Here is a 22,412-nt window from a genome sequence, read left to right as displayed (position 1 = left end):
AAACACGCCTTTTTGAAATCGTTCTCTCTTAGTACTTCGAGTCTTTTATTTCGATCCGCGAAGGTCTTCCGTTGAATAATATCAACAGTGTTAAAACGATATTATTGAACCAAGCCATTGGGACCAACGGGATTGCAGTAGTTCATCGATCAATTCGGACTGAAACCCTAGACTCGGTGCGAGACGGCTAATACATAGGTGCCACAGACGGAAGAAGTGTTAGTTTGTTTACTTAAATGAACCATGCCCATTTTGTTATGGCATGTTTGCTATAATAAATGCTCCTCGTGTTTATTAGCGAAATTCACATCAAAGATTGATTAATTGCGTAGGAAATCAGGTTGACACGGCATTTGTGACCAGCATACACCTTCCGGTAGTATGAAACAGGTCAAAAACTGTTCAAATCCGCAGATAAAAATTTTTGTTTTGAATTTCTGTATAGCAAAATAGTGAACTTTTCGTGAACATTAACGGCAAAGAACTCACCAACACTGGGAGACTGTGAGTTCCTGCCCACCTGTCATTTACCATCGTGGACTCGGTGTTCATCCAGGAGGAGTGATGGAGCGAGATGGGAAATGACAGGTGGCAGGAACTCACGGTCTCCCAGTGTTGGTGAGTTCTTTGCCGTTAATATTCACGAAAAGTTCACTATTTTGCCATACAGAAATTCAAACCAATTTTTTTTGGGCGAATTTGGACGGTTTTTGACCTGTTTCATATGACCGGAAGGTGTACGCTGATCACAAATGCCGTGCCAAACTGATTTCGTACGCAATTAATCAATCTTTGATGTGAATTTTCCTTATACACACGAGGAGCATTTCTTATAGCAAAACTTGCCATAACAAAATGGGCGGTTCATTTTAGTAAACAAACTAACACTTCTTCCGACTGTGTCACCTCTCTTACTCGTCTAAGGGTTCCGCCTACCTGCTGGTTGTCTGTCCTTCACAGTTGTGCTATAGGCGCCAAAAGAAGAAGAATCATCATGAACTCAGCAGTGCTGCACACACCTTTACTTCACTGGGCCCATATCAACTGTCGACCCTCCAGCTAATTACTATGCATTAGGCTTGATTTCATCCATAAAACCCTTGCAAGTAACTGCTCAACTTTCCTGCAAAATTTCATGCAACGCACAAGTAAGTAACTTTTCCTGCGAACGGTAATTTATTCATGACCCACCAATTCAATTGTTCAAACCCAGCAAAAGGGGTTCTCTTGTTTTGATGCAAAGAAAGAAAGCAAATGAAAAACAAAGCAAATGAAAAACAAAGCAAAAGATTTTCGCCCCCCCCCCTCGTTCTGCTCCCTCACCAAGCCAGCCAATCTTGGCCGTAATCAAATTCCGGAAGCAGTAAACCACCATCCACTTTCGGTGAACTTGAGCAAAAGGGTTGACCCGGCTCGGCTGAAAACAAAACTTTCTCCTCTCCGTTTCTTGATTCATTGGATTATTCTTTTGTACACCCGGCATTTTCCTTCCTCTTCCGCTCGGAAACAATCCCTAATTTGTACACACAGTGACTGTCCACTTCATGTTCCGGCGCGCTTCGGGGGGTGGGACCAGTCTTCGGATGAAAGGGATACTCGAAGTTGCTTAAAATGCTTTCACAGATCTTTTTTTGTTGGACTTGATTTCTGTCGAAAATTTTCGACGGAAAACGAAGAGAAAACAACAGCTTTAACGGTCAGTGAAGGATAAGATGGTGATGCTTTCTTGGAGCACTTTGCATAGGCCCGAGATCCGAAAATAGACAAAATCTGTGCGAGAAAATTATCCTTTCACTGAAAACAAGTTTATTGGATTTGAATGTTAACTAGAGAGACGGCCCTCCGTCGTCTTACCAGACATTTTAACCAAATTGGGAAACACTCCAAATAGCAATAACTGTTCTTTTGGGAGAGAAAAAAAAGAAAAAGAAAAGAAAGGGCAACCTTTGGTTGAATTTAGGGTTTTCCCACAAAGACCACCACTACAAAAAAAAAAACCGAAATGAAAACCGAACGAGCCATTTTCTGCTAAAGCTGTTAACTGCGAAAACTTTCCGAATTTCCGTCCCACACCGACCAGACGCTGGAAACCATGTTTGTTGAAACGTTCTTGCTTTGATTGCTTTTGCTTTTGGACCGTTTTGTTTGGAGATTGGTTTCAGCAGAAAATCTTAAGAAACTGGGCGCCTAATGAGATGGAAGAAATTAGTCCGCTTGGAAATGGTGAGACTGCTTGTTCTTCTGCTGCTGATTGCTTTCGTTGGATTCGATTGCGAATGCCCCTGCTGGCTGGATGGCTTTGACGAGCTGGTTGCAGGCTGGTCAATTGGAGTTAATTTGATGGAAAGAAGCGATTATGAACAAACGGGGCCATTGGATTTGAATCGATTGAACGGAATTTCGCCACTTTTAAAGAAAATTCAAATCATTTGGCTAGGAATGTTGCATCCAACACGAAAGGATGTGGTTCCAGGTGTCTAGAGAACAAGTAAGCTAAAATCGAAGCTGAAATTTATCCATCTATAGTGAAATCTAAATTTTCTTCAAAATGTCCAAGTTCACATTCTAGACTAAAAAGCAAACGATTCCTGATAGATTGCATTTTTCAATTACCTTCAATATTTTAAGCCTATCATCCAAAAATTGCCCCATACTCATCAATCACGTCAATCTTATAAGCCTTTCGTAAAAGTATTCCCATTTGGACAAACACACATAAAGATCCGTCTCGCCAGCCCCCTCCCCCTCCCTTTTCAGCAAGCAGCCCATATCCACATTGCGTAGATTTCCATCATCACCGCCTGCCTCAGACTCACAAATCACTGTCCCAAGTAATAGTAGCTAAACTTGAGAGTCGGCAACCAGACACCTCCTCACTGCGTCCGTCCGCGTATGTCGTGGTTGGATCCACAAGTGCGAATGAAAACGCCTGTCACCGAGATGCTTCCTGCGCCAACTCCTTCAATCCTCTTCTCAAACACAGGAAATCCCCCCCCCCCTTCCCCAACATACACACACACACAATTCGTGCGGATTGCGTATTATCGTTGGAACAGAAGGAGTGGGCGGGCGACAGGGAGCCATCTGCCGCATAAAAGCTTTCAAATATGGACATAAATTCCGATTGATTTATCACCCGTACCGGTTTGTGCCCTTGTGAGAGTTCGGTTGTGTTCATGTTCCGACGGACCGAAAAGGAAAAGGTGCGATCCCGGGGACCATCGGAGCCGCCATCCGGATTCCTAAATCATGTCAAATTATGTGGTACACGGGCGCCACTGCTTCGGGTCCTGTTCCCCAGCGGTGTCACGGAAAGTATGCTGGGTGATAAGTTTAATAATGTCGAATCTTCTTCCGTGTTGAGTCCAGTTTTAATCATCATCAACGCCAGGGAACTGCCCGTAACTTGTTGCATCAATCATTTGGCATTTTGTGTTCGATGGAAGCGTAAATTTGACAGGTGAACAATTTCGGGCACTTGAGTAGGGCAATAAATTAATCGTAATCTTCTTCATCTGTGTTTGTGCCTGTATTCATCTTTCTGTCTTCTTTCACCCCTTTTCGTTTTGCTTCGCGCTCTACTTCATCTTCTGCATAACCATCTTCTTCTGCTATCTTCGCATCATCTTCTGTCATTTTCATCAGCTTCCATTTTTGCACTTAGTTAGCGGCAACTCTTCTTCTTTCTTTTCTTGATTTTTCTTCGTTCTTGATTTGATCTTCTGCCCTGCTTTCTACATCTTGTTCTCCATTCATGTCTTCTTCTGCTCCCACTTTGTTTGTTTCTTCTCCATCATCCTCTGTTTTCTTCGGTTGTCCTTAACATCCTCTGAATCCGCTTCTCTCTTTTCCTCGTTTTCACAATGTTTGATAGATATTAGCTTCACGCAGCAACTTCAGTAACCGCTTTTCACTGTCATCATCGTTGCATAGTGACAAGACTAGTTGGATCGATATCATGTTTCGTCCTGACTGCTTCAAATTTCCTGCAGTGTAGAATTACGTGCCGGACATCCATAACCGTTCCACAGCATTCGCATGTCGGTGGCGATGATTTCTTTAATAGAAATTCGTGTGTCAGCCTGGTATGGCCGATGCGGAAACGAGTGAGTTCTCGCTGGTCGGCAGAACTTTTCTGATCGATCCACTTTTTCGTGTCACGTTTTATCTCCTTCAGCTGGACTTCTGTAAGTTGCGCCCATCGTGCCTCCCACTGTTGACGGACGGCTTGGTTCATTACCTTAATGGCATCTTTTCCTGGAATACCGATATTGATTGGCGGATTACGGATGCCGGCGTGACCGGAAACCCAACACAAGTGAATCGGACGGTTTCGAAGCAGACATTCAATTTCTTGGATCCAGGGATGCTGCGATTTGCCACTCTCTATTGCTGGAAGACAGTTAGCCGAATCGGACAGCATGATCGCGTCAATTATTGTACTCGCCTCGTCGACAGCCGATTTGATCACATAGGCCTCCGCCGAAAAAACGCTACATTGTGACGGAAGGCCTATTGCTCTCTGCACGCTGCCGCTGAATACTCCTGCTCCTACTCTGTCTTCACACCTAGAACCGTCGGTATAGATAGCCGTAGCACGGTGAAACCGGTTTGCCAGCAACTCCTGAATGATGGGACGCACTGTATCTGAGGGATCTCCCGCTTTCAGCTGTCGTTTCACGTCCCAAACAATGCGTGGCTTAGGAGCATGCCACACTCGATTGGCGAAACGTGTCCGAACAGTCAGTTAGCACTCGGACTTTGTTGAGACTACACGCGTTGTGATCAGTGCTCTTCAAACTGAACGTCTGGGTTATTCTTCACACTTCGTGTGATCATAACCTTCAATCGGAATCTATTCACTGAATAGTTTAAAAATGGACAAAACCAGGAAGAACACGTTGAAAATCGTTGTTGGAAATGCGGCCAAAACACCAGTTCATTTGGATGTACTACGGTTCACAGCAAGAATTTTGAAGATACCAGCGGCAAATGTACACTCCATTTACAAAGATGAAAATGATCGTTGCTTCTACATCAAGTTTCTGGACTACGAGGGATTCAGCCAATTTGTGCGCAATATGGAGGAGCAGTACCGGTTCGAATAAAGCGATGGACAATGCATCTACGTCAAGCTGGAAGTGGCAGGTACGTGAGAATCTTTAATCTGCCACCGGAAACAGAGGACAAGGACATAGCTGCAGTACTGGGGCAGTTCGGCACAATCCGACAACATGTTCGCGAGCGTTTCCCTGCTGACTATGGATATAGCGTTTACAGTGGTATTCGTGGTGTCCATATGGAGATAGCGAAGGATATACCAGCCAACCTGTACATTGCGCATTTCAAAGTTCGGATCTATTTCGATGGCCTGAAAAATAAGTGTTTTTTCTGCAAAGCAGAAGGACATATCAAGGCTGACTGCCCCAAGCTGGCGGCCATGAAACCAGCGGATAACAATGTATCGAAAAGCGAACAATGCTCGAACGGATGCCGAGCTAACTACAACACTAGAGATGACCTCGTTGCCCTTGAAAACCAAGGAAATTTCTTCGAAACCGGATGGGAAGGAGGTACGATTCGTAACACGACCGAATGAGTCAATCGATGCAAACCAACAACACGGTGAAGCGGGTGCGAGTAAGATGGATGGTATCCAAAGCTCGACGAAACGGTCAACGCAGATATCCACAGACAACGAGAGCTCGGGATGTGATGAAACAGCGAAGAGAGGCCGATCGAGAACCAAGAAGGGACGCGTGGAGGAGAAGCAATTGCCGGTGCTTGACGCATTGGAGACTCGATCGAGATCACGAAGTGAAATGAAGGGCGGAGGTAAGAAAGGTGGAGAACGGAAGTAGTCTGGTGACTGGATGAGAATAGTGTGAGCGATGATTTGTTAGTGTGCTTGAGAGTTCGGATGAGATTTTCCTATTCGCTCCCTCCTTAAACGACTAGTCATCGATGTCATTTATTCGAAACATTGCCACGGTTAATTTGAACGCTATTAACTCAGACGTTAAAAAAGCATTGTTAAGGATTTCATATGGAATAATGATTTAGACATTGTTTTTGTTCAGGAGCTATCTTTTGAGAACTTTTGTTTTTTGATAAGCCATATGGCTATCGTCAATATCAGTGAAGATGGTAAGGGTACGGGAATTCTAGTGAGGAACAGCGTCGAATACTCGGATATCATACTTAATTGTAATGGTCGTTTGACGTCAATATGTATTGATTCAATTAACTACATCAACATCTACGCACACTCACGAAGCAATTTCAGAAAAGAGAGGGATAAGCTGTTCAAAGAAGACATTTTGGTTCATTTGGCTCATGGGAAAGAAAATGTTCTAGTTGGTGACTTCAACAGTGTGCTCGAGGCATCTGATACGAAAGGTTCAAGCAACATTTGTCATGGTCTTAGACAACTCACAAGTAGTCTTTATTTAAAAGATGTTGAAATATGTCTTTTAAACAATCGAATTAATTTCACTTTTTATAGATACCGTGATATGGCGAACAAAGTAGTGTTTTTGTTGAGTTGTGCTGTGGAAATAAATACATAATTTCGTGTGAAATAGTGCCGTGTGCCGCGAAAGGATCATCCCAACGCGTGCCCGTTGTGTTGTTTTTAACAGGATAAGTAGAGAACGGTTGCCTAGCAACTCGTTTTGGATTTAATTTTGATTTTCCCCCCAGCGCGCTATTGATTTTGTATAGTGAGCTGCGGCGGTAAAATTTTATTTTGTGTTCTCTTCCCCTGTATATGTCTACTGCTAACAGTGTGCGCGTTTAATTTGGCGTGGTAATATGGATGTGTGTAATGTCTGCAAGGAGTCTATTACTATTAGTGGGCTCCCAGTCACATGTGTAGGTCCGTGCAATGGAATGTTCCACTTCAATTGTGCGGCACTCACTAAGACTGCGGCGCGCCTAATAGCAGATAATGCAAATTGTGTTTATTCCGCTTCTCGCGTGACGCGTACCGAGTCGAGTCGTTTATGTCACCCAATTCCCGTACTCGAATAGAGTGACAATTGTCGATACGAATGAACTCCCATGAACTTTCGGTGTATTCCCATAGTCGATGTATATCGACAAAACTCGGATCGGAATAACGTTTTCATGCGAGTGTTGTCGATACGTCAGAAGCAATCGAGAACGTTTGAAAAGCGTGAAAATGGAAGTGAAACGGTGCCTTAGAAAATATTTTGGTAATAAAATTATATTATTGTAGAGTCCGTGTGACGAACTAAAAGCAGTTTGCTTTCCGAGGAAATTGAGGAAATATTCGAAGCAAGCCGTTTGGAATCTTGTTGAGAGAAAGTGGATTTTCCATTATTTACCGGAACTTTAGATGAAGGTGCAGCTGTTCTTACTAACGTTTTGAAAACTTTTTGACCAATAAATTAGTTGAACAAAAGAAAACTCGATGTAAATATATTCAGAGGAAAATTGATCAGCATCAAAACAACAGCAAAGAGTTATGGAAAATTTTGAAATCTTTGATGAAGCCTAGTAATTGTAAATCGCGGACCATAACTTTTGATGGCATATTAAAACAGTCAGAACCAGTAATTGCTTCTAAGTTTAATGACTATTTCGTCGAGAGCGTTTCACTGATCAATCAATCTATTGAACTGATCAATGAACCGGACGAAATAAAACAGCCGATTAATAGTAATTGTAGATTTAATGGTTTTCACCCAATTACATTAGATGAATTTAAAAATATTTGCTTTTCATTAGGAAAAACGGCTGGAGTAGATAATGTTAATGCTAGAGTTATTCAAGATTGCTTTCATGTCATTCGACACACTCTGCGGGACTTCATTAATCAACCATTGCAATCTGGACACGTGCCGCATATTTGGAAAGAATCTTTAGTTGTTCCTATACTAAAAGTTGCTGGGACGATTAAAGCCGAAGAGTTTCGTCCCATCAACGTATTGCACACATTAGAGAAAATTTTAGAACTTGTTGTAAAAGGCCAGCTGTTAGAATATTGAAATAGTAACTGTTTGTTGATACTGGAACAATCGGGATACCGGGAAGGTCATTCTTGTGAAACCGCGTTAAACTTAGTGTAGTGGAAAGAAAATTTGAAGCATAAAGATACGATTTTTGCTGTGTTTTTGGATCTAAAACGCGCTTTTGAGACAATTTCTATGCCCTTATTGTTGAGAACAATCAAGCGCTTTGGAATTGGATTTGAAATGATGATGTATCTGTTGTTATTGATGATGAAACAATTGATCGCGTTCAGGAAATTGAATATCTTGGCGTGATTATTGATGACAAACTCAAGTTCAATTCTCATATTGACAATGTCATCAAGAAAATTGCCAAGAAGTATGGAATTCTATGTCGCTTGAAAAACGATTTAACTATTGGTAGTAAAATACAGTTATACAAATCAATCATCTCCCCTTTTGCCCTTCCATTTTATTTTTGGCCAATGCAACACAAATATCGAAATTACAGCGTTTGCAGAATAAAGTAATGCGTTTGATTTTAAGATGTAATAGATTCACTTCCTCAACTTTTATGCTGGACGCTTTGCAATGGCTGTCAGTGAAGCAAAGAATTGTGTTTTTGACTATGGTGTTCATTTTTAAAGTAGTTAACGGTTTTCTGCCTCGATATTTGTGTGATCGGATTGAAAGAGGGAGTGATTTTCATAGATATAACACTAGAAACGCGGATGAAGTAAGAACACCAAATCTTTTGAATAATTCTTCACAAAATTCATTATTTTTCAAAGGTATAATAAATGTTTTCAATTCGATGCAATTCGACACAACAAGCGTGCAACTACATTTACAGAATTTACCGCATTTCACATGTAAACGCTGTTTATTGAGCTGTTAAATTTTTATGAATGGATAAATCATGTATCTTGACAAAGTTATCTCTAACGGTTTATTTTATTTGGAGACTGTCATAAAGACATTTTAGTAATTTGTGTAGCATATACAAAAAACTACATTGTTTGCCTCGATGGTGATGATGGATTTTTAGTTTTTTGATTTTGTAGTAGTAATAGTAAAAATAGCTTTGAGTTGTCTACAATGGTTTGAGCCACGCTGGTGGAATGCAGGTATAAATAACTAATACGTGGACATTGTGGCAAAAGCCTTGAATTAGTAAAGGGTTGGCTGGAAGTCGTTTCCTTGGATATAGTCCTGGCACTGCGGAAGCTTAAACGTGTAAATCCCAGGTTACGTGTAAATGGAAGTATTGTCGAGGACTATACTTGGACTTTTGATAACAAGTTACACCTTTGAATGTTTTTGGTTGATGCCTATAGCATATTTAACAGGACATTTATATCTGTAATTGTAACCAGCTCGATTTTGTTTGCAAACCTGGTTAAAATGTTTATATTTAATTATCTTAAAGATAACTCGTCCATCTCAAATCTTTGTAGGGGTAAGAGGTGGGACCATCATCATCCTGGTTGATCGGATGGAAGCACATCCGTCGGTTGCCAGAGGGTTAAATCATGTATCTCGGCAACAGCTGAACCGAATTTTACGCAACAACAACCAAATAAAAGGTCTTCCAAAGGTTCCAAAACACGAAGCTTACACGCAGAGAAATGATTTTTAAATTCTAATGGATATATTTTTGACTTATGAGCTAACGCATCGGATCAAACGTATTAGTGTTTTGTGCATGGTGAAATCATTGATATTATTGCTGATTTCTGCTCGATAGAACGGAAATGGGCGATTACGACGAAGTAGCGCTCTTCCATACTGCCCAATATATTTTGCTCATTTGAATCATTTCATTAGTTGGGTTTGTCGAAGGATGCATCGGATACTACTACTTACACACCCCCAGGCTTAGCGCATTTCACATGTATACTAGCGCTACTTAGTGAGAAAATTCTGAACTACTGTCTGCCAGCGACAAGACTATGAGCTCCTGAACAACTTTGTCAGAGACAGTAACTTTCTATCTGGTCAGGATCTCGATTTATTCCATGTTGTAATCAATGAAGTCAAATCCTACGTAGTATGGTCACAGTTTACACGGATTCCATTTACATTTTCCCTATTATCCACATTTTTAGGTGTTTACTGTAATCAAAGTTTTGCTTGTTTCGATCAAAACAAGTATTTTGAGGAATACTCGTTGGTTTCAGATCGATTGGTAACTCAGCAACAAAATGGCAATGGAAAACTCATGTGTGTTGTACAAAGTACAACAGCACGAGTAACGGAGGGTTAATCTTTCTGTATTAATCATCAGTTTGGATATGTACAATACATTCATTTCATGGTTTTAGATTTGGTCTGCCTGTAACTGTAACTTCCACCATGTCCTGAACCAGGTCCCAGTTAGCCTCGTATTATTCCGTCATCACCGGGATTGCCAGTTCTCTCCAGTACAATGGAAGCTCACGGCAACCCGACTGAAAGAGAGGACCCAGTTGACGAGATGGTAGAAGAAATTGAGAACGACAATCATAATAGCAGCTCTCGTACCGCGCAACGCAAACTTTTTCCAGGTCAAGAAAACCAAAAAAAAAACAGAAAACTCACTCCACTAAACACCGGGTTTGACCACGATTGGTTGATTCACATAAAAATCAGATCTTCGAATTAACAACATCAAACCTCCACCTCTCTCAAAAAAGGACCAAATTACATAACCGGTGGTGCTATCGAAATGGCACAGAAAGTTACTTAGAACCTTAAGCTATAATTCTCAAACGACAGAAAAACGTGTGCTCTATTGTTTTTATCCGTATCTATGATTTTATTTATTGAAAAAACTGATATTTATACCAAAATAAAATTACTGTTTTATCAGAAAATACTGCATACGTCCTTATCATAGCTGCTGCGATGAACTCTTTCAGTTTGACGTTTCTTGAAATGAACAGCACTTCGCTGTCGATTCATCCTTCCTCTCGATGCAAAATGAACATCTCGCGTCGTGCGAGTCGACATTCGGAATAGAGTGAGAATTGTCACGCGAGAAGGAAACGAGAATGGTCATCTCGATTCGCGCGAGAAGTGGAATAAACACAAATGTTGTTTTCAAATGTGGTAACTGTCTATCAGGTCAGTGTTGTGGCGAGCAGAATGATCTGATCTCGCGCGTCAATAGGATAGAAGAAGAGATGAAGAAAGTTTTTCAACTCTCGGACTCTATCACTGGCATACGAGATCACATTGCTGCTCAGATAGACATCGCGGTTAAAAGCGGGATGGCAGATATAAGCCGAAATGTAAATGGTTTTGAAAATTTAATTTGTGAGAAATTGGATAATATGAAAAGTTCATTTTTTAAAATTGATGCGGAAAACAAATTAGCGGTAATGAATGATCAGTGCAGTGTATCTAGGACGATTCAGTCGGAATCGGACCAAAATACCAGACGCAAAAAACGTAAATTAGTAATCAGTAATAGTGATAATGATGATGTTTTTCAAGAAAATGCGAGTTTTGCGGATGTTGTAAAAAGAGACAGTCGTGCTAGTAAAAGTAAACATGTTAGTAACAGTAACAGTAAAAATAACAGTAACAGTAACAAACAAGATAATCGTAAGACTCGTCCGGTCATTGTGATTAAACCGAAAGAGTCCAAACAAGCTTGCGAAGACACTCGTAAGTTTTTGAAAACTCAGTTGGATCCAAAAACACACAAAATCAGTAATTTTAGAAATGGTAAAGATGGCTCCATTATTGTTGAGTGTGCAACAGGAGCAAATGTAAGTGATGTCAAAAATGGTATTGAAAGCAATCTGGGTGAAAACTATAGTGCTGTTGTTCCCACTTCGGTGCCGAGATTGAAAATAGTGGGCATGAGCGATCAGTATTCCTCCGATGTCTTCATTGACTATTTAAAAAGTCAAAATGAAGACATCGCTATAAATGATGTAAAAGTAGTTAACATGTTTGAAAATCCACGCTTCACTTGTTGTACGTGAAGCGTGGATTTTCAAACATGTTAACTACTTTTACATCATTTATAGCGATGTCTTCATTTTGACTTCAGTGTTGTGATTGAAGTCGATTTCGATACGTATAAATGTTTGTTATGCGCGAAAAAAGTAAATGTAGGGTTTGATCGGTGCTCTATAGTTCCCGCGATTAATGTATTGAGGTGTTTCAAATGTGGAGAATTTGGGCACAAGAGCATGGATTGCAAAAATTGTGAGAGATGCTCTAGGTGCAGCCAACAACACAAAACATCGCAGTGTACGTCAACTGTATTGAAATGTGTTAATTGTTTGAAAATGAATAAAGAACGTAAAATGAACTTGGACGTCAACCATGCCGCATTTAGTCCTGAATGTTTGCTCTATAAAAGACTTTTTGAACAGAAGAAAAGCAGCTTGCGTTTCAATAAATAGCAGCCAAGTTCCAGGAATGTGAATCAATTTGATTTTTTATATTTGAATATTGCGGGGTTGTCAACAAACTACGTAGCATTACGTCAGATTGTTGAGGAAAAACGTCCACTTTTAGTTTTATTAGCTGAAACTCATATTGTAGAAACTGAAGCTTTTGACCAGTATAGTATTCCGGGATATATTGTTGCTGCTTGTTTATCACATTCTAGACACACTGGCGGTGTTGCTATTTATGTCAAAGAATCAATTCAATTCGACCTTCGAATCAACGAAGTTATCGATGGTAACTGGTTCTTGGGCATTACAGTTGTGCGTGGCATGAAGATGGGTAATTATGGTGTTTTGTATCATTCTCCCAGTTCTAGTGACCAGCGTTTTGTTGATGTTTTAGAGAACTGGCTAGAGACATTCCTTGATTCAAGTAAATTAATTATATTAGCTGGTGATTTTAATATTAATTGGCGTGACAACCATAATTCGAATCATTTGAAGCGTTTAGCTGATTTTTTCAATTTAAAACAAACGGTAGATGAGTATACGCGTATTTCCAGGCACAGTAGAACTTTAATTGACCACGTTTATTCCAATTTTGATTCCATTTGTTCAGTTCCGGATGCTGATTTGAAAATAACCGATCATGAGACCTTAGTGATTAATGTATTAGATAATATCAATAATAACGATGACTAAGTCAAATTGAAGTGCTGGAGGAAATATTCGAAACAGGCTGTTTCAAATCTTGTTGAGAGAAGCGTGGATTTTCCATTCGCGGCCGGTAATTTAGATGAATCTGCAGCTGTTCTAACTAACACTTTGAAAACGTGTACCAATCAATTAGTTGAGCAAAAGTTTGTTTCTTTGAAAAACTCGAACAGCTGGTACAATTTGGAACTTTTGCGTCTTAAACGTAAGAGGGACAAATGGTACAAAAAGTTTTGCAGATCAAATAATGATAATCATTGGAATAGGTACACAATCGCGCGTAATGAATATTCACAATCGATAAACCAAACTCGTTGTGAATATGTCCAGAGGAAGATTGATCAGCATCAAAACAACAGCAAAGAGTTATGGAAAATTTTGAAATCTTTATTTAAACCTAGTAATTGCAAACCGCGGTCCATAACTTTTAATGGCACATTAGAACAGTCAGAACCAGTAATTGCATCTATGTTTAATGATTATTTTGTCGAAAGTGTTTCATTGATTAATCAATCCATTGAATTGGTCGATGAACCTGACGAAATAAAACAGCCAGTTAATAGTAGTTGTAGATTTGAAGGTTTTCACCAAATTACTTTAGATGAACTTAGAGTTATTTGCTTTTCATTAGGAAAATCGGCTGGAGTAGATAATGTTAATTCTAGAGTTATTCAAGATTGCTTTCATGTCATTGGCCACATCTTGCTGGACCTTATTAATGAATCTTTGCAGACTGGACATGTGCCACAAATTTGGAAGGAATCCTTAGTGGTTCCTATTCAAAAAGTTGCTGGAACGATTAAAGCCGAAGAGTTTCGTCCCATCAACATGTTGCACACATTAGAGAAAATTTTAGAACTTGTTGTTAAAGGCCAGCTGTTGGAGTATTTGAATAGCAACTCTTTGTTGATACCAGAACAATCAGGATATCGGGAAGGTCATTCCTGTGAAACTGCGTTGAATTTGGTGTTAGCAAAGTGGAAAGACAACTTGGAGCGTAAAGATACGACTGTTGCTGTTTTTTTGGATCTGAAACGCGCTTTTGAAACAATTTCTAGGCCCTTACTGTTAAGTACAATCAAGCGCTTTGGAATTACGAGTACTGCTTATAAATGGTTTGAAAGCTATTTATCTGACAGAACTCAACGGACTGTTTTTAATGATTCTGTTTCCAGTCCCGTGGGGAATAACCTTGGAGTGCCCCAGGGAAGTGTATTAGGGCCTCTTTTATTTATTATGTATATTAATGATTTGCGGCGCGTTTTACGATTTTGCGACATTAATCTTTTTGCAGATGATACTGTGTTATTCATTGCAGCTAAGGATTTAGAAGTTGCCGTCTCACATTTGAATGAAGATTTGCGTTCTCTAAGTAGATGGTTGAAGTGTAAGCAGTTGAAATTAAATACAAGTAAAACTAAATTCATGGTAATTTCGCGGAACCGAGTAAATGATAATGTCTCCGTGGTAATTGATGATGAGGCTATTGATCGCGTTCGGGAGATTAAATATCTTGGCGTGATTATTGATGACAAACTTAAGTTCAACTATCACATTGACAATGTCATCAAGAAAATTGCCAAGAAGTATGGAATTCTATGTCGACTGAAAAACGATTTAACTATTGCCAGTAAAATACAGCTATACAAATCAATCATCTCTCCTCATCTAGACTTTTGCCCATCCATTTTATTTCTAGCCAGTGAAACACAAATATCGAGATTACAGCGTTTGCAGAATAAAATAATGCGTTTGATTTTGCGATGTAATAGATTCACTTCCTCAACTTTGATGCTGGACGCTTTAAAATGGCTGTCAGTGAAGCAAAGAAAAGTTTATTTGACTATGGTGTTCATTTTTAAAGTAGTAAATGGTTTGCTGCCTCGATATTTGTGTGATCGAGTTGAAAGAGGAAGTGATTTTCATAGATATAATACTAGAAACGCGGATGAAATAAGAACACCACATTTCTTGACTTGCGCTTCACAGAATTCATTGTATTTTAAAGGAGTAAATGTTTTCAATTCGATGCCTAGACATATTAAACGTGCAACAACATTAGCAGAATTCAAGAGACATTGTATTTCACACGTTAAAACTGTCTTTTGAACAGTTATCCAGTGATTTTTATTTTTTTTTTATGAATGGACGAAGTATGTATCTTGACGAAGTTATTTATAACGGATTATTTTGTATGGATAGCTGTCATAACGACTTTTTAATAATTATTGTAGCACTGCAAAAACTATTTTGTTCGCCACGATGGTGATGATGGATTTTTTTTTTTATATTTGAATTAAAGTAGTAGTTAAAAAAAAAAAAAAGTTGTAGTCTACAAAGGTTTGAGCCTCGCGCGCGTATTACGGATATAGAGGACTGAATTTAACATTTGATAAAAAAAATGCAACTTTGAAGCTTATTTGGAAGATACTTTGAGTTAGTATTAAGTTTTCTGGCTGAATGTCGGGGGTTCGTGAGCATTCCTGACATTGCTGAAAATTATAATAGCATCATTGCGGGGTTGCTAGTGTATAGGATGCTTTGTTGATTGTTCATTAACTCTTGATTGCTTGTAATACTTATGAATATTCTAGGTGGACAAAAAGGCGAACTAAGAGGTGGACGCCTAAGCTTTTTACATTTATGTATATTGCTGTGAAGCAACTGTAAAGTCTAGAGGGAATTTATATCTGTAACTGTAACCAGCTCGTTTTTGTTTGCTAACCTGGTTAAAATGTTTATATTTAATTATCTTAAAGATAAATCGTCCAGCTCAAACCTTTGTAGGGGTAAGAGGTGGGACCATCATCATCATATAGAGGCTCTTCAAAATCACGTTTAGATCGGTTTTATGGTTCCGAAAACTTTATAAAACTAGTTAAAAATATCAGAACACTACCATTGTCCTTCTCGGACCATCATGGAGTGATGATTAAACTGAATGTCCCAGATGTGAGCCATGTCAGTTATATTGGCAGAGGATACTGGAAATTGAACTCTTACTATTTAAAAAATGACGACATAAAAACTCGTTTTACATCAATGTACGATTCTCTCAAAAGAAGGAATTCTTTTCTGAACTTGAGTTTTTGGTGGAATAATGATTTCAAATCGAGCACCAAACGGTTTTTCAAGACTGAAAGTTTCACTATCAACCAGTAAATTGGTAGAGAAAAAAGTTTCTACTATCAATGTATGAATGAGTTGTTTCAAAAGCAAAAAGAAGGAGAAACCGTTTTGGATGAAATGAAAATCGTTAAGTCTAAACTCATGACGATAGAACAAAATAAATTATCTTTTTATTCTCATACGATCAAAGAGTGTAACATTCTCGAAAATGAAAAAATGGGCTTATACCAAACAACATGTAGTCTTTTAAAGTCAACTCCATCAAAAATATTAAGTCTTCGAGTTGATGGTAGGGTAACTTCTCATGCACCTACACTAAAGAAAACTATCTTCGATCATTTCTCGCAGATCTTTTGTAAACAACCTAACACCGATACTAACTACCACAATGTATTAAGGTTCATAACCAAAACGCTCACAGATGAAGAAAGAGAAAGACTTATTCGTCCGATTGATTCTTCTGAATTAGAATACGTCTTAAGAAATGTTTCCAAGAAGTCCTCACCAGGACCGGATGGATTAGGATATGAGTTCTATGAGACCTATCTCGATACTATCAAAAATGATATGTTAGCAGTATTCAATGCATACCTGTGCGAAGGTGAATATCCTCCTGGTTTGTTTTCATCTGGAATTATAACTTTGTTACCTAAGAAAGGTGACAAGCATGACTTGAATAACCGGCGTCCAATCAGCATGCTCAACACGGACTGCAAACTGTTCACAAAGACTTTGTGGGTGAGATTGCAGACTTTGTTGAAAGGGCTTATCGGTCCGGGTCAGTCTGCCTGCCTTGAAAATCAATCCTGTATCAACAATCTTAGAATTCTCCGTAACACCTTGTTGAAATCAAAACAATCGCGTAATTTCAAAGGAATTCTTTTAAGCATAGATCTTGAGAAAGCTTTCGATCGCGTCGATCACGATTTTTTATGGGCAACGTTGGAAAAATTCCGATTTCCACCAGTATTTATTGACTGCTTGAAAAGATTATATAAAAAATGCAACTTCAAAGGTTCTGTTTAACGGATTTCTCACGAACGGGTTTGCGATCAATACTTCAGTTCGTCAAGGTTGTCCTCTGAGTATGGCATTATTTTGTTTATATATTGAACCGTTCATTCGAATGATTTACTCGAATGTCGATGGTTGTTTGATTGGTAATTATTTCGTAAGGATAATTGCCTATGCAGATGATATCAACATTCTCATCCGTAACAATCACGAGTTTGATCGAGTGCTGGAACTAGTCAACTATTTTAGCATTTATGCTAAGATTAGAATGAATTTCGTTAAATCTCAATTTTTGCGGCTTAACAACTGTCGTTCTGGACCTCATCTGATCCAAGAAGTCAATTATCTGACAATTTTGGGAGTCGATTTATTTAAGAATTTCGATCAAACTGTAGAACAGAACTACAAGCAATTGATCAGTAAGTTAAATTATATGATATCTCTTCACTCGCGTAGAAGACTCAATCTCCTACAAAAAGTGTTTATTCTGAACGTTTACATCTTTTCAAAGCTGTGGTACGTTGCACAAATTTTTCCACCAGCAAATAAACATATCACGGAAATAAAACAAATAACCAACAGATTTCTGTGGAAAGGTTACTTCTATTCTTCAGCAAAAAATGAAACTGTTCTTCCTACGTTCAAAGGTGGTTTGGCACTCGAGGATGTAGAGATCAAAGCCAAAAGTCTTTTTTATAAAAAACATACTTTATGCGCAAAACGATTCTGATCAGCAAATCGATGGACTAGAAATTTAACAAGAAACGCCCGTGAATGGCTGGAAATTTCAAGAAATATAGAAACACGCCCAGAGTTAGAAACAAGTAAGTTAATTTATAACAATTTACTATCTGAAACAAATGTCACACCACGAATGCAAATGGAATTACCTAACGTCTGTTGGGAAATTCTTTATGAAAATTACAGTAAAAGTTTTCTCTCGTCTGAGCATAAAGCAACCTTTTACATAATGTTAAATGACCTGATCCCCACACGGAGCAAAATGTTCAACCATCGAATTTCTGGGATAAATTCACCACTATGTAGCATTTGTGGTAGGTTAGATACACTTAAGCATCGAATTAAAACATGTAATTTTGCCTCAATAATATGGTCTTGGACAAAATCTGTGATCCGATCACTGATGAAAATACAAATTGATGATCCTGAAGAGCTGCTAACGTGGCAAATGGGCGAGAAATGCTATGGACTGAAAGCAGCGCTATGGATAACTCTGGAAGCAATAAAGTTTAATTTGAATCACTTTTCTAAAGCTAAACCTGACTGTTTGGCAGCGTTCAAGGAAGGAATACCGGAAGCGCGGTGGAACAATAAAGAAAGTTTCGCTAAAAACTTCAAGGGTTTTTTGAATGTGTGTTAAAGTTTTATGAATGGCTTCAATTGATAATCAGTTCACTAATATTAGGTTAAGTTAGGCTAAGATAGGTTAAGTTCCCTTTTCCCTGCATAAAGGTATGCTTTGGTATGAGTGTAATGGATCAGAATGAATAATGAGGAATGAGTGCAGATGAATGTGATCCTAACACCGAGTCCGCCGCGGGCAATCGGCTTCCCAAGTTAAGGTTAGTACTAGGTTAGGTTAAGGAATTTTCGGAACAAGACGGACAAGATTTGTTAAATAATTTCGATGGTAAAGTACTCAATCTATTGAAATATATTAATATAAAAAAAAAAAAAAAAAACAGCGATGGTTGGAAAATGTATATCAGCAAGACGATCGGATACACGTTGGAAGACTGGAAGATCAACATTTTTGGTGAATTTATTATCCTAATTAAAACTTGTGAACTAACTTATTGTATTTTACTTAGATATAAACTTGCTACACAATATAAAATCTAGTTTATTCTGTTGCTGATACAAACAATAATTGGAGACAAATGGTATGAAGGTAAATTGAAAACAGAGACAAAATCTAATAAATTCCACATTTACAGCTTCGAGCTAACTCACATAAAAATAACGAGTTTTGCTGCACAGAATCTCCGAAAATTACTTCGTCAACACTCCGAAAAGGATTTAAATCACAGAAACAAAACATTCAAACTGCAAGATTACCATTTGTCACAAAAACAAAGCCAACAAATTAAATGATGGTAAACATGGAAAAAAAGTCAAAAATTACAAAAAAACAATGATCGCAGGTTATCTGAAAATACTGAAAAGAGTCAATGAAATGCAATAGTAGTATCAAAACGACAACGTAGTAGTAAATCTACTTAGAAAAGCAACACGAAACGATTAAATGGTTCCCAAAAATGCAACTCCGAGCCAACTTTCAATGCCAAAATGACCTTAAAAAAACAAAAAATGACCTAAAATCGCAAAAGCTGGCCTCAAAACGTTGAATTGGCTTTTAAAAATGCCTTGAACACCCTTAATGTAATCTGGAATGCGCCGAATCATCCTTTAAAACGTAAAATTAACAAAAAATCACCTTGAATAGCTTATGGCATTAAAATCATTCATAACGGTCACACAACGCACATAACAATTTTTACTACCTGTGACAAGTATCATAAGAACGTCAAAATCTTCCTAAAAATGGCTAAAATAGCTCAAAAAAGTCAAATTGGCCAATACTTTTTAAACTGGATTTACAACCATGGAAACGCAAAACAACCTAAAAAACGCCAAGACTTTTTAAAGCTTCAAAGATTTTGTTCAAAGGACATCGTAGAAATTTAGTTAATTTAATATAAATTTGAGGAACTTTATACTGTTTCACAGACTTTAGAAAAAAAATCAGGGCGCTTTGTAAAAATTCAGGAAAATGTTGTAGAATTGGGAACCTTGCAAAGGTTAAGAAAACTTTGATTTATTTTATGAAATTTCATAAAGGTTCTTTTACTGGACTTAAAACACTTCTTTGTAGAAAATCAACGAAATTAAAAAAATCCAGGGAACTTTGTAGTTGGGCAGCGAACTTAAAAGGAATTCTGAGAACTTTAAAGAGGTCAAGCAAATAACTCAAAGAACGTCGTAAAACTTCATAGAAGTGTGGAGAATTTTTTTTACGTAGACTACATCTTGAAACAGTCACCCTTTTGTTAATATGTAAAAATTCTATTATCAATAAATATAAACGCTAGGCTAATCAATTATTATAAAATGTCACATGGAATTACACTTATGCCATCAACATACTCTCTGTAAATCGAACATTTTAGAACGCCACACCAACGCTTCAGCAAACTCAGATCATCAGTATTTAAAACACCTGCTCCGCTATAGGGGAGTAGAAGTGCGTTCGTTAAAATACTCTCCCGTTTTTTTTTCGGGATCAGGATTAACGCCGAAGGTCAAGTTCATAGGAAACTTGGAAACTAGGAAACTTAAGAAATGGGGCGGGGAATGTGTTGGTCACCTTGACGAGTAATGGTGGGAGTTAGAGGCCACAGTCAGAAAGATGCCATGAAAACTCGACCCGAATTCTTCGTGCGAAGCGGTGAGTTTTTCCAGGTTCGTATCTGACTAACAATTTTCTCGCCCATTTTGCCTGGAGTTTTGAAACGTTGTAGAAGGATTGTGATATTGGTCGCGAATAATCTAAATTGATTGTAAGAAATGCCCTCAGAAGATTCCTCAGTGCCTTTAACCTTTTGAATTGTTGCAGCCTTAGACAGTGTTAGAATCGATCGCCCTTGTTACTCTTCTACAATATTGGTGAAGTGAAAACCTAATCAAGAAAGGTATGAAAGTCGTGCGTGAGTACGTTGCGTCTCTCTAACTCATTTCGTCGTACAGCCGTGCGACGGCTTTATTGCCCGGAATTATGAAACCCACGTGTGAGCCAGTCACTACTTCCGGATTCCAGGCATAGGTAGCCGTTTTTGCCAAAGGGTGGTAAAAGAGGACCGCATCGTCAACATCGCACCCTATCCAAACGAAACTGCCCGTTGGCGAAGTTTCCAGCGTTTGACCGTCAACCAATCGAACGCACTGGTGAGTGGATGCATCATTGCCCAGCCGAGCACAAGGACGCGCCTCTAAATCCAGCTAAACCAAACCACCGCGGAACAAAGAGCCTCCTCTAACAATAGTCGGTGGAGTAATCGCGCGCAACAATAGCGACAAACGTCGCATGATCACCCCTTTTTGCGAGGGATTTTACATCGCACGGGCGACCGCATGTAAGCCGTCAAACATCGTGAGTAACCGCTATATGTAATCCATGTGCACATGTGACGTCGGGTGGGAATCAGTTTTTAGGGGTAACTAGAGAGAACGCACGCTTTAGTTAGGAGAACTAAACTAGGCCTAGTGAAATTCCATGTGGTGAGAATATCGGAATAAATGTACGTTATGAATAAGAAATTGATCTTCTTGTAAATTTGCTCGAAAACCTACCCACATGACATTCTAGGGATTAAAGTTCACTTGAGAGATTTTCTTTGCGCTGGTGTTTCGAACTAGTCTTTCATTCATTTTTCACGAATGGTTTTCACCCCTGATGTGACGGTTTCGCCATCTCGAGGATTGTGGAGGAAACTACCAGTGATGCAAAAGCTTTAGTTGTGTGAAAGCTTCCCTTCGTACGGAGAGTAAGGGTAGAGTGAGTAATGTCTGCTCACTGATTCGGGCATCTTGTAAGTCGGACGCAAGGAAAGTTGAGGGGAGTTGGATCGTTCTGCAAACCGTTCATCAGGGTCGTCTTATGGCCTTTCTTTGGCGAGTCTCATCCCGGGCAATTCATATCCAAGCGAGTAGTCCTCTAACGAGGTGGCGCTTAGGCTACTCCCTTACAGTGAACGATCGAGCTCATCCCACCTTTGTCGTTTCGGGGTTTATTGAGGTTTTCTGTTGAACCGCAACGGCACTCCTTTGAATGGAATACCGTGCGGCTACACTCTTGCGGGAAGATACCCTCTAAAATTTAAAATTGTGACATTATAATACACGATGACCTTCAGCTCTTGGTCCACCTGAAAAATGTCCGTAGCAGGCATTATCAAAGAAGACGCAATCCTGCCATGAAAGTTATCTGGCGGGATTTGCAAAACAAATTAAAAAGCAATTCTCTGCCCTGATGAACAAAACTTTTGAAAATAATGTTTCGAAACTAGACTCGAGTTCTTAACCCTCTTGGAAGCTCACACAATTTTTGAAAAAAAAAACCTCAAAAGTTTATTCCAGCACTTAAGGGGAAGTTTGACCCCAAAAAAATTAT

The 22,412-nt window shown here is 38.9% G+C and overlaps 1 protein-coding gene across 1 annotated transcript in view; it reads right to left on the bottom strand.

Annotated features, from left to right (window-relative positions):
- The window catches only part of orb2, a 1,372,010-nt gene that overhangs the window by 544,151 nt on the left and 805,447 nt on the right, over window positions 1-22,412 (bottom strand).

Source organism: Ochlerotatus camptorhynchus, unplaced genomic scaffold, assembly GCF_037179485.1.
Source record: "Ochlerotatus camptorhynchus isolate MF236.1 unplaced genomic scaffold, CSIRO-AGI_Acam_v1.1 ptg000203l, whole genome shotgun sequence".
Taxonomy (NCBI): Eukaryota; Metazoa; Arthropoda; class Insecta; order Diptera; family Culicidae; genus Ochlerotatus; species Ochlerotatus camptorhynchus.
This window is presented reverse-complemented; position numbering and strand designations above follow the sequence as displayed.